Below are 13,573 nucleotides of genomic sequence, written 5' to 3' on the forward strand. Positions count from 1 at the left end.
TTCCCACCTGTTGAGGTCCACTCCTAAGGCCTTCAGATCCCTCTTGCAGATGTCCTTGTATCACAGCTGTGGTCTACCTGTAGGGTGCTTTCCTTGCACGAGTTCTCCATAGAGGAGATCCTTTGGGATCCGGCCATCATCCATTCTCACAACATGACCGAGCCAACGCAGGCGTCTCTGTTTCAGCAGTGCATGCATGCTAGGGATTCCAGCTCGTTCCAGGACTGTGTTGTTTGGAACTTTGTCCTGCCAGGTGATGCCGAGGATGCGTCGGAGGCAGCGCATGTGGAAAGCGTTCAGTTTCCTTTCCTGTTGTGAGCGAAGAGTCCATGACTCGCTGCAGTACAGAAGTGTACTCAGGACGCAAGCTCTGTAGACCTGGATCTTGGTATGTTCCATCAGCTTCTTGTTGGACCAGACTCTCTTTGTGAGTCTGGAAAACGTGGTGGCTGCTTTACCAATGCACTTGTTTAGCTCGGTATTGAGAGAAAGAGTGTCAGAGATCGTTGAGCCAAGGTACACAAAGTCATGGACAACCTCCAGCTCATGCGCATTTATGGGATTTTCTTCGCTGTCCTGCTGAAGCATGCCTTTGGAACTGCAACAGAAGGCATATATCTCTGGATCAGATCAGACGGAAAGCTTTTCAACCTCTCCAGACTGAGAGCAAAGTCCAGCTGAAATGTCTGCGTGACTTCCTCTTTGCCGACAATGCAGCTGTCACAACCCACTCTGCCAAAGATCTCCAGCAGCTCATGGATCATTTTAGCAAGGCCTGCCAAGATTTTGGACTGACGATCGGCCTTAAGAAAACACAAGTCATGGTTCAGGATGTGGACTCACCTCCCTGCATTACAATCTCTGTGCATGAACTGGAAGTTATCCATGACTTATGTGATAAGTTGACATATAAAACTGAGAAACTAACTTCTTCATTTTTGGCACTGTGAGATATGTATCCTTCCTCAATTCAACAGGATTTGAGCTTGAGAAGACCTAAAGAGCTAAAGTGCCTAGCGCTGTGTAACACCATACAGTTCTGTAGTTACCCTGCAGGGGTAGGCATCTCCAGGCAGCTTCCATGGCCCCACAGCTCATTCTCAAGACCAGCTCTGTTCTGCTGATACAGGATCCATGGATACGGGGTGGCACCTGTACGGGCATTATGAGGGCACCCTGAAACTGCAGCTGGCCCAGTGTTTAGTTTATTTCTAGACTATTTCTAGCCTGCATTCCAGCCTCTCAAGGCAACCAAAGGAGGCTCACAATAAAAAAAAACACACCACAAAAAGAAGCAAAGGAAAAACAACTAATTGTTTGTAAGACAAAACAAAACACCATAACTGAAAAATTATAGCTAACTCAGGGCCCAATCCTAGCCAATTTTCTAGCACTGATGCAGCCGCTAGATGTTCCCTTACCTTGAGGAGACCTCCATGACTGTTCTGCCATTGCGGGATGCAGCACATGCCCACTTGACACGGCTGAATCAGCACTGGAAAGTAGGATAGAACTTGGCCCTAGTACTGCCAATTACACTCCCATCCCTGTCTCTGTTCCTGTCTTCCTCTCAACCAGTGCCTAACCTCATCTCTTCTGAAGTTTCCTGCCTCTTGCTCCTTCAGCACCTTCTGATCAGCTGACCCAGCCAGCCCACTCTGATCCTTGCTGGTTCTGCTGTACCTGGAATGGACATCACCAACAGTTGTGTTGAAGCTGGACGGATACTCCATATGTCCTCTGATGCCATGAAGCAGGGCGGGCTGCCACACAAGGACACCTGGTGCAAGGCCTGAAGATGATCAGAGTGCATAGGAAGCCACATATGTGAGGAATTGCAACAAAATAGGAGCAAATCATTCTTTGGTTTCTTCATCACTCGATGTACAGAACATATTCACCATTAATACTACAGGCCCCTTGCTCTGGCACCATGAAAAGGGCCTGTATTCTGTGTTAGGGCAGCAGCAAAAGTCACACTGCTCTGTTAGCATTCAAGAAGTTCAGTGCTACAACTGGGGATAAGAGCTCTTGAAGGACAGGGGGGAGCCAGGGACCTCAGAACAGCCCTGCTGCCTTATACCTGCACAACCTTGAGAGGTCAACATGCTGTAGCAAGACTCAAGGAAAACGTTCAGGGCTTCAAGCAAGTCTGTCTCTCCTATCAGGAAGAGAATATTGCTTCAGTTATCATGACACATCCATGGCTGTACCAAGCAACCACAAAGGCCCACAGTACAACCCAACTGCAAACTATTTGACGTGACATTATAAAAAAATCATCACCTGAATAACATTTCACTCATTGCTGCTCACCCCAACTCTGCCAGGGTTTCATTCCCCCTCTTCAGATGTTGCTTGATTTATCCCCAGTTTTTGTCAATGTGAGTTTATTTGCTTTTCACAGTCACAGTTTTTATAGCTTTAATTAGCACTTACCTTAGTCAATTACGACAATTTCTCTCCAACCTCATAATATTACCTTTGCTTACTATTTATTAATTGATAGACACACTCTGTACTTAGCCCTAAAAAGCTACATGAATAATTCTTATGCTCTCTAAGCTGCACACAGTGTTAAGATTGTTTTTGCCTATTTTCCTTCCAAGTCTCTCTATGTTCCCTCAACAGCTTTATTATTATTTTTCCTGAATGGCAATAATGAGTCCCACAGCAATTTGGGTTTGCCTTTTGTATATGCCCTCTAAAGCACGCTACATTCTTAATGATAAAAGCAAGATGCAAATCAGTCTCTGAGGCTGGAAGGCTTTCAGAGTCTGAGACACAAAGGCTGGCTTCTTTAGAGAAAACACCCTCATAAAACAAACATGTTCACATTCAAGGTTCCATAAGTACAAGATCAATCTTTTCATATCAAAGCTAGCTACAACCTTAAGCTATTTACATTTTGTTCCAAACCCTATATTGTTAGAACTTACTCTCCATTTCCAACGGAAAAATTTTGTCAACATGTGTAATGTCTTATCGTGCATTGTAAATTAGCAAGTACGGCGTGGTTCAGTCTTTAAATTCTTACTGCAATTTTTGAAGCTTCAAATCTACTGCTTAAACTGTTCTACACACACTGAAGGGCATTAGAAGATTCTAGCCAGATCATAAGCATTATCAACAGAGACCGCACTGTGAAAGGATTCTTATCTCATCAGGGTTTCATTCCTCAGTGTCAGGGAGAAGTAACAACAGCCTGGAAATGACTTAGCACAGTGTTTCTCTCCCTTTTCATCCTGGGACCCACTTCTGAGAATGACAATCTGCCTGGGACTCATCAGAAGTGATGTCATCAACCTGCAAGTGATGTCATGGCCAGAAGTGACATCATCAAACAGGAAGTGACATCACTGTGATGCCAGAACCAGAAGTTATGTCATCAAGCAGGAAGTGATATCACTGATCTTACTTAGCAACTCAAACTGTAAATGACAAGAGAAAATTTTCCAGCTCAGAAGCTCAGAAGCTTCTTACAATTCTCCTCCCCTGCTACCATTGCTATCAAGCAAAAAGAATAAAAATAAAACAACATCTCGAACAAAATACATATGTTCAGTACTTACTTTCAGCCCATTTGACTGAATATCACCAAAATGCTCTCAGTCGCATGCTCTGACCTCACTTTCAGCACATTTGACGTACAACCTTGAAGATCACCAAAGTCATGAAATTGGAAGCTACGTAAAAGGTCATCTAGTCCAACCCCATCTGTAGCTTCTCAGACATATTCTCAGTGCAGAAGAGATGGCCAAGGCACTTGGAGAGATGCATAATATCGGCTTGATTACTTTTAATGGTGTGCATCAGAGAAATGTCGGGGAGCAGTGGAGCATCCCCCTCACTGCTGAAGGAGAAAGATAGGGATGCCCCACTTTTCCCCTCCTAGCTGCTAAAAGAAGCCAAACAGTGGGGTAGCTACACTGGAAAGGAGTGCTTGCTTGCTGTGGCTGTGAGAGGTGGCAATGGTGATAGTGCTCTCCTTCATCTTTGCCAGGGTGAGGTGGCCTCCATGACTGACTGGCTGGCAAGATACAAGCACATGGGGGCAGGGCCTAGGAGAGGGGGTTAAAGGGGGTAATTTGTACCTGGGCCCAGGGTCAGAAAGGGGGCCCAAGAGCCAAAGGAGGGGGCCCAGAAAGTTCCTGGGACCTGACATTTTCCTATCTCACTTGAACTCACTGCCTGCACATGATGCTGGGGAACAACCACATGCATGCAGTGTTTGCTGCTGCAAGCCTTGCACACCAGGTCCAAGAATGCATCCATGACCCTCCTTAACACAGTATCAAATCTGGGAGGAAACTGGCCTGCCTCATTAGCTCTTTGGCCTGTGGATCCTATAACCATGAAGGAGCAGCTCAGGGATCCAGCTGTGGGGCTACAGCTGCTGCAGAGGTTCATTTTGGTCGATTCTAGTGTGAACCAAAATACAAAGATGTGCATTTTCTACAATGGATTTTATATACTTCAAAGATTTTGGAGAGACTTAAGGAGTGCACCTGGTTTTCAATATTACTTTATCTAGCTGCCAATGCCACATGGTTGGGCAGTGGCATCACTAGGATTCATGTCACCTGGTGCGGGAGGCCTGCACCCCATGCAGTGGGCGGGGCAACGGCCCAGGTGGTGGGCGTGTTGATGTGCCATTGCCCCGCCCCTACTGGTTTTTTGGCTGCACCTTTTGTTAGAACACAGATATTTCAATGTGGATTGTTTCATTGCATTCTGCATGAAATTACGCATTGATTGATATATAACATGATGGTATTATTCCTCCAAATTCTGATTTTAGTGATTTTGAAAACTTGTAGAGTTTCACTCACACACACCCCGTGTCAACTTATGACACCTTACTGCAGCAGTTCTCAAACATTTAGCACTGGGACCCACTTTTTAGAATGACAGTCTGTCCAGGACCCATTGGAAGTGATGTCATGGCCAGAAGTGACATCATCAAGCAAATTAAAATAAATAATTAAATTAAAATAAAAGAAATAATTAAATAAGGGGGAGCTAGTCCTGTTCCACCAAGTGAATTTTCTCTGTAGTCTGCCTGCAATAACATGCCCCCGCCAAAAGAATCAGTGAGATTTCCAGCCCTCCCCAGTGCCCAGTTTAAAGTTCTTCTATTTCAGGCATATCAAGATAAAGACCCTCCTGGTTTACAAGTGCAAAATAGAAAACATTCCCCTTAACAGTTCAAGCCTCTTTTTTTGTCCTTTTTATTGGGGGGGGGGGAGGCTGCCTTCTGGAGCATTTGTTGCGCTCCAGTTCCATCGGATTGGGACCATTCTGGTGTCCTCACATTCCCCTTTGCCTGGCCTGACCACCAGCCAAGGCGCATCTGCCTACTCGTGAGTAAACACGACCGTGAGGCTGCTTAGCTTTCCATAGGGCTCCACAGACTCGCAGCTGGGAGGGAGGGACATCCTTCTCGAGTGTTTTTGGGGGCTGCATTCATTGGATCAGGACCATTCTGACATTGTTGGAGTCCTCTCAGCCTGTCCTTTCTGACGGAATAAAGCAAGTTTGCCTATTTGCAAGTAAATGTGGCCACATAGCTTTGTTTCGCTTTCCACAGAGCTGAATACACTTGCAGCTGGGAGGGAGGGAGGGAGGGACCTCATTCTTGGGGTTTTTTGGGGGGCTACATTCATTGGAACGGGACCATTCTGGTGTCATTGTATTCCTCTCAGCCTGCCCTTTCCGTCGGACTATGGCAAGTACGCCTACCCACAAGTAAACGCATGATACAGCTCACTTTCACTTTCCATAGGGTTCCATGCATTTTTTCTTTCCCTTTTTTGGCCATAACTTTTGAAGGAAAGGGGCTATTTCACTCGGGTTTTTTACATTGCATTCTGCTGGACATTCCGCATCCAACGGTATATGGCATGATAGGGAAGCTCCTAAAACCGTGATTTTAGCGCATCATCCTCCCAGGGTGCATCACCTTCCCTGGCACATCACCTGGTCCGGCCCGCACCCCCTGCACCTCCCTAGCGACACCACTGCGGTTGGGTAGACCTGGGCTCTGTACCAAGAAGCCTCGTAGACCTGGGCTCCAAAGACTATTGTGGCTATTAGCACCCTCCCTCTGCCCAGGCTTTGCTCTCTTTTAAAATGGTGCTGCCCGGGTCTTTGCCCTTTTCTAATATGGCACCTGCCAGTTTCTTGCGACCCACCTGAAATCCTAACGCTACCCACTTGGTGGGTTGCAACCCACTGTTTGAGAACCTCTGACTTACCAATAACCATTCATTTCTCAAGCCAGTTACATGTATAACCCCTTTCTCTGTGATATTTCAGATGTGTGTAATTTATTATGCTACCCCACTGAAAGCAAGTATGATGTACTAATAAGGGTGCTGGGCTTGGATCAAAAAGACTCTAGTTTTAATTGCTGCTTAGCCATGAAGCTCTCTAGAGCTCATTTCAGACATAACACTTAGTACTAACTGTAGTTTGTCACTTTAACCCTGGTTAAGATCCACAAACATACAGTGAACCCACAGTTCAGCTTGCCTACAGAACTTGTCACAGTTCAGCTCCCATACCTCTTGGAAGGTGCATTTAAGACGCCAGAGTAACTTGCCTGTCACCTTGCAAGCAGAGTCCAAGGGAAAGAAGAAACTGCCTTCACCATGGTTGGCTGTTCCCCAATTTAATACTTCACCATAGTTAGGCAAACCATAGTTAATAAACTCATTTGAAACCATGGTTTCACCTTCTAGTTTGAGGCCAATCTTTAACCATGGTGTTGGCATTCAACCTAATGCATAACCATGGTTAAATCTTGTATCTGTATTGGTCCTAGATGATCTTTGACTACTAACATTTTAGACTAAGGGTGACTAACAACATTTTAGACTGGGCTGTCAAACATGAGGCCTGCAGAAGCTTTTTATCTAGCCCTCATGATAATTGGGCTCTCCCAGAGTGACTCTTTCAGAAATATCACTTATGCCAAGGCTCTGGGAGGGAAAAGTGGCCTCAGAAGACAAGGAATGCTATGGGGAAAGGGGCAGATCAAGAGGTGTGAGGGAGATGCTGCTGAGGCCATAGGAGAGTCAAATTTATTTCTGGCCATCATCTGCTTAATGATGCCACTTCCTGCTTAATTTTGTCACTTCAGCTCTCAGCAGGTTTGAGAATACTATGTGGTCAGCTGTATGAAATGAGTTGACATTCCTGTTTTAGAGACTAACCATCTCAGAGTCTTGTTCTGAGGATAAAGCTCTGACCTTGTTGAAGGAAGGGTAAGATACAAAAGTGATAAAATAGGACAATTACATTTTCATATGGGAAGTGGAATTTTAACTGTTTTCTCAACTCTCGGGAAAAATTGCCTTAATTTCTAAAGTAAAATGCACTCTCACAGATTATGCAGTATTCCCTAGTTATCACTTTCAAACTGAGCCCTGGTGAAGTTCTTTGCAAGACTGGATCCCTGGGACTAAATGCCCAAATCAATACATCCAAGATTTGTCACACTGCTAAATGAACTTTATACTAACTTGCACTCAGCACACTCATAAACTAATAGGGAATTTCAGATTTTTAAATGTGTATTTAGGCACCTAACTAGTACTACAAATATTTAAAAGATGGGGAACAAATTAGCTTTTTAAAATTAGTTGGATACATCAAAACATTCTGCAACCAAGGCATCAAACATTTGAGAGACCTAGGCTGCATTCCTATATACACTTTCTTAGGAGTAAGTCCCACTGAACACAAAGGGACTTACTTATGAGTAAGCATGCATAGGATCGAGCCCTTCATGAATTCTTCTCTCCCCCCAGTATAGGGCTTATCTGAATGTTCATACATGATAATGTCTGTTCATACATCCCACCCTCCACAAAGAAAAAATAAGAGATACAGAACCAGAGGGCAAGTAGCAGCTTCAGATAGCAGGCTGGGTAGTTAACTGGTGAAGAGTGCTCCATACTCCAGTCTGTCCACCACCTCTAGGGACCCACTATGCTGTTATCACAATCCCCCTCCTGTTGCTGACTCTCCACAAGGGATGGAAAATGAACAAGAAGAAGGACTCAGCAGTGCTGAGGAGGAAGGTGATTGCACCCTAGCGATCTTTGCCCATTTCCCCTTGTGAGAAACAGAGTGAGTGAGGATTGCCATTGTGGGAACTTATTTCATTCTCCAGTCCTGCAAATACAATATTTCTCCTAGCTCTCTCTCTTCTATATAGGCTGGTGGGAGAGGGGGAGGCAGATCCTGGGAGTGGGAAAGTTTTCTATGGCCATTCTTTCCCCAGACTCTGTCCCCTAGCGTCTTTGAAAGATGAGAGCCAGGAAAGGAATTGTGGCGGTGATCTGCAGGATAAGGACAAGGCTGTTAGGAGGTGGCAGGGTCACATCGATACACATACAGAGAAAAAAAAGAAAGAAACAAAGGGAGAGGCAAAAATTTCTGGTGTATGTTCAGCTTGGGCTAGGCCTGAAGAAAAAGCTGGTGTTCACCCCATGCCAGTGATTCCCAAACTTTTTGACTGGCAGCTCCCTTGACCTACTAGGCCATTGGCTATGGCTCCCCATTAGGGCTACAGTTCTATATATTGTATAGGGCAGTAGGTTTTTTTGCAAGGATTCCGTGGCTCCCCTGGCTGGTTTCCATGGCTCCCAAGCAGCCATGGCACACAGTTTCGGAACCACTAACCTAAGCCAAAAGCCACTGGAGTAGTTTTGGTTCCGCCATTATTGTGTATATATACTGAGAGAGAGAAAGCTCACAAGAAATTAAAAGGTGTGAGGCAAAGATGGCCTCAATTCTTCACTTTTTGAACCAGGGAAGGGAAGGGGTGGCATCAGAACAGAGAATTCTTACCAAGAGAGCAGTTATTTTCAGAGTTTACTTCAACAAATGAATTAGCAAGAAGCTTCTTCAAGGTCGCTGATTAGTGTCTTAAATGCATTGACAAGAGTTTTGCCCATCAATCATCTCTAGTATTTCTTAATCCCCTGAAGCTTCTATCCAGCCCTTACATCTTCCCCTCTAAAGGAGCTGTAGGAATGTGAGTTATGACCAGAATTGTATTAATGTTTCCAGCAGACTTGGCAAATTGTCCTGTCCCCTCATGATGGGTTGTGACTATAATTCTATGTTTACTAGCTCTAAAGACTGAACAGGTTCCAACAGAGTCTGCCTGTATCCTGTTGCAGGATACAACAGAAGCAAAGATACTCTTCCATGAGATACCACCACTATCAGCCAAGAAATGTGCATCATGCTCATTATGAGACCAATTATTCAAAACCGCTAACACTTCTGGATAGTGGCAACAACCATTGACAATTATGGTCTCAAGGGATGCCACATTTACAAACTCAGAGGTGTGAGGACATATGACAAGAGATATGGAAAACATATTAACCGAGTTCTATATGTTCACGTACTGTATACTCAGACTTGTGATACACTGCAACACTAATTTTGTTAAATCACAAAATGCTTACTCAAGAAGGCAGCAGCAACGTGACCAGAGTGTTTTGCATTCCATCATGACTTGGAATATAGTAGACGCACACAATCTTTTACCATCAGAATATGCTGTTGCTAAACAAATGACTGGGAGAAAGTTACATAAAGGCCTGTCGTGACCCAGTTCTCCTCTCTTGAGGAACCCCCTTTTCTCCCCCTAAATGACAGCCCACCCAGATACACTGAAGCTAATCTAGGAATCAGCCTGCCATTTCCTCCACTCTACCAAGAGCTCCAGTTCCATGTATCATGTATTGTTTTCCCCTGAAAATATGTAATGCCCTCTCTCACCAGGAAAACCAGAGTCTTGATCAAAACCTTCCAGGATCTCCACTGGGTTGAGTTCACACTAGGCTACAGGTCCAGTCAGCCCAACAGACTCTGAGCCAGAGAAACTGAGCGTCTGATAATTTCAAATCAGCCTTTCAGAAATGGGGGGCGGGGCAGGTTAACATTCCCTAAATGGGCAACATTAAGTTGTGAGATAACAGCCAAGTCAGAATGAAAGCTGTGATCCTGTCTGGATAGGTCAGGGTTACCACCTAAGAAAATCTCTCTGATATCAGGAGATGATGACTGTAAGTAGATTCTTCCAATCAGGGAAGTTTTTAGTTAGAAACTGTTTTTTATTGCTTTTGAACTTTGCCTCTGATCTCAAGTGCAGAATGTGATAATGCATCGCTTTCATTTTTTTTTACATTTTGATGTCAACAAACCTTTTTCTCTTGTTTTGGGTGACACAAACCCTTTAACCTTAAGAGCAATTTGCCTCCATGCTTCTTTAGCTTCACCCATTAGTAATGAGAGAGAATATACATGGGCGTGTGAGCAAAGAAGGGAGAATAGCCAAGAATGGACCATTGGTCAAGACAATCCCCCCTCTTTCCCCCTCATGCAGGCAACTCAGTCAAGAGGGTCTATCAGCTAATCAATAGACCTCCAGCTGAGGGTAAGTATTGGCACTATGATCCTAAACTCACATTGCTGGTGGTAGCAAAGAAAATATCAAATTATATATGACAGTGGCATGTTGTATCTATGTTGACCTAATTGGAGGAGGGAGGAAGACTATATTTATGTGGCAAGTCTGGGTCCCTTTCAGTTCTATCCTAGGGATCACCACAAGGCCCTTAATACTTCTGAAAGCTGCTGAATGGCTGCCCAATGTATATTTCTTTGATATTGGGCTTTTGAATGCATCTGTCTTCTGAAGGTGGTAAGAGTCTGAACTGATCTGTTAATTCCAATTGTCAGCATTTATTCCTCTTCTGAGTTTGCCTACAAGTGGGGCCAAACAACTGCTAGTGATTACTGTGTTTGCCCAGCAGTGGAGGGACTTTGTAATTTACCCCACAGAATAAGATAGCAATAGCCAAATCTCAGTGATGAGCACACCTTGCATACAAAAACACCCATGTATGTTCCATTACAGATTTTCAGGTAGCAGCACTCGCCAATCTTTAGGCGTGACCTCAGGGTGCCAGTACCAGAAGAGACACTGAACTTAGCAGCATTCAGTGTATCCCAGAATTTTGCCAGCAGAGAGAGACTTAGGAGAAGCAAAATTGATGATCTCCAGAGATTGCTTGTCTCATTTAAATTGTTCCTAATAGTCTTTCCTCAAAGTTGCAATCATTTCAATTGGAACAATTTCTTCACTTCAGTGAAGGAAGCTGTATTTTATCACAAGAGAATCAAACAACAGAGAGCACTGGGTGCAATGAATCAATCCAGCATTTGCTTCAGTTCATTAGAAACACAAAGCATAGCATTGGTGAAGAGCAGGTCACTGGCCAGACTCTTGCCTTCTTCAGACTTAGACATCTCAGTGTTTGATTTCAACACACGAAATTCTTCCCTCACTCTCAGTACTTATGGAGATTATTGGAAAGCATTCTAATTGGACTCCACTGACATCTGTTTTTATGCATTTGCCCCAGAATGGTTTTGGATATATGACACAGCTGCAGTGGGAGCAGAAGTGTTTCTGCCCTTGCTGTCTCTGAAGAATAAGTTAAGAAAGGAATACCAAGAGCCATTCATAGAGAAAGGTAGACTAAAAGCCCCTTATGTTTTCTGGCCAACTTCCTCCAGGAAGCTACTTCCATGGATCTCTCAGATTGCTTTTAAAACTTCTCAAGAATTTAACAAGCAACGCAGTATGTAAAAGGGACGTGTGAGTAAAAAGGAGAACAGCATTTGCCCCAGAAGTATTTTTCCTTCAGAAAAGTATGTTTTGATGGCTGGGCAGTGTTGATGAGTATAGAGAGGAGTTGGGGGATTCTTAGGAAGAATCTCCTCCAAAACTTCAAGTGTGTTTACATCCATCTGTTATAAACAGAGCTGTAGCAAGATACAGTGGTCGCTTAGGCTTAAGACTGTATATGACACTCCACTGGATAAGCTTGCCAAAGTTGCTTTTGGTTTATTTGACATTTAAAGGCTGTGGTGCTGTTGCATTCTCAGAACTTGTATCTCAATACTTAAGATTTCTCTCTCAAACACACAACACTGGATTCATGCATTATTCTATAGCTATATACACTGTGTTTTTAAAAACACTACTAAAATTGAAATTACTAGTGGGGAAAGTATGGAAAGGAGGCTATTCTTGGGTTTTGTATTACCATTTTCCACCCACTTTTCTCAATTTACAATGTTGCTAAAGTCCTCCAAACAGAGAATGCTGACATGGAGTTGGGAATGATTTACATTGCATGCATTATATTTAATGCTCAAATAAAGGCACTGTTGTGACAGCCAGGCAATCTATTTCCCATTCAGCGCATTACTAGAGGAAAGATTAACCTTCCTGTGTTATTTAGGTACTTGAGAGAAACAGCAAGCAAAGCCTTTCCTTTATTTAGTGGAGTGGCTAATTTGCTTAGGAGGGCACACTGTATACACAGGTCACCAAACTGAGAAAAACAGTTGGAATAATGATACCATCAATCATCATCAGAAATGTGCCATTGTCCTCAATCCTAGTCACAAAACATTAAACTGTTTTTTAAAAACTACATCCCAAATCTCTCTCCAGGATGAAAAGAGTATTGCCAAGAAAAAAGCTTCAGCTTTCTCCCATTATACCAGCTGGCACTGACAATATGGAACAGTCATATAAAACTGGGATGGTGTACAAAATTCATGTTTACGTCAGCATGAAGTATGCTACTATTGGTTTTTTTATATTATTTATCATCTAGATCCTGTTTAATAACAAACATGGTCTGAAAATCTTGCAGCAACTCTGGGAAAGTTTGAGTCTGCTGTACTGGATTTCAGCATAGCTAACAAGGTTGAACAGTGAAATGTAAGTTATCTGCTGCAAATGGCATCATTTATTCATGATTAGGAGCAGTGTAAACAATCTGCACTTGCTATGCTGATATGTGAAGTTGGCTGGTATTGAGGATGGGATACCAGGCCAAGCCACCTTGGTGCCTGACATATTTGTCTACATGTGTTCATGCTACTGAACGAGCCACACGAACATGACCCAGGCCACTCTCATATTACGAGAGTACTTTGCTTGAGCCAATGGCAAGGAAGTATCAACAGGCCTTTATGGAAAAAGGCCAAATTTCACTTCATTAGAGGAACCACTGTCTGCAAATTTCTAGCTTGCATAACAGAAACCTTGACTTCTGGCAAATTCCATAACCAGCTGTATCTTACTTGGACAGCAAATTCAGATCAGTGGGCCAAGCCACATCCTGGGAGCCACCTGACTTTGAGGTAAGCAAAACAATTAGGGATCATCAAAGAAGTGCCTTCAACTTCAGCTTTCCTTATGACTTCATTGCAAACTCAGTCAAGAGTTGTATGATAACCAAGGTACAGGCCTTCAGAGTGATCACAAGACCGCAATCTTCTTATTAAAACAAAGAAGGCACCCATCTTCAACCAGGGACAGACTGTCAAGACACAAAGAAATGGACCTTGGTGACCATTACCTTCTATGCTGTCCAATGGAGGCTTTGTCTATAAAAAGCTGGGTCACAGACCCTTTATATGTCTTCTTCTGCTGTCTACCTGTGTGCTGTGCTGTTACCATGGC

At 43.7% G+C, this 13,573-nt stretch overlaps 1 protein-coding gene across 1 annotated transcript in view; it reads right to left on the reverse strand.

The window, feature by feature from the left end:
• MICU1 (mitochondrial calcium uptake 1) overlaps positions 1-13,573 on the reverse strand; it is a 171,302-nt gene that overhangs the window by 20,344 nt on the left and 137,385 nt on the right. The gene's annotated exons all lie outside the window — the stretch shown is intronic.

This window comes from Tiliqua scincoides, chromosome 3 (genome assembly GCF_035046505.1).
Source record: "Tiliqua scincoides isolate rTilSci1 chromosome 3, rTilSci1.hap2, whole genome shotgun sequence".
NCBI classification, from domain to species: Eukaryota; Metazoa; Chordata; class Lepidosauria; order Squamata; family Scincidae; genus Tiliqua; species Tiliqua scincoides.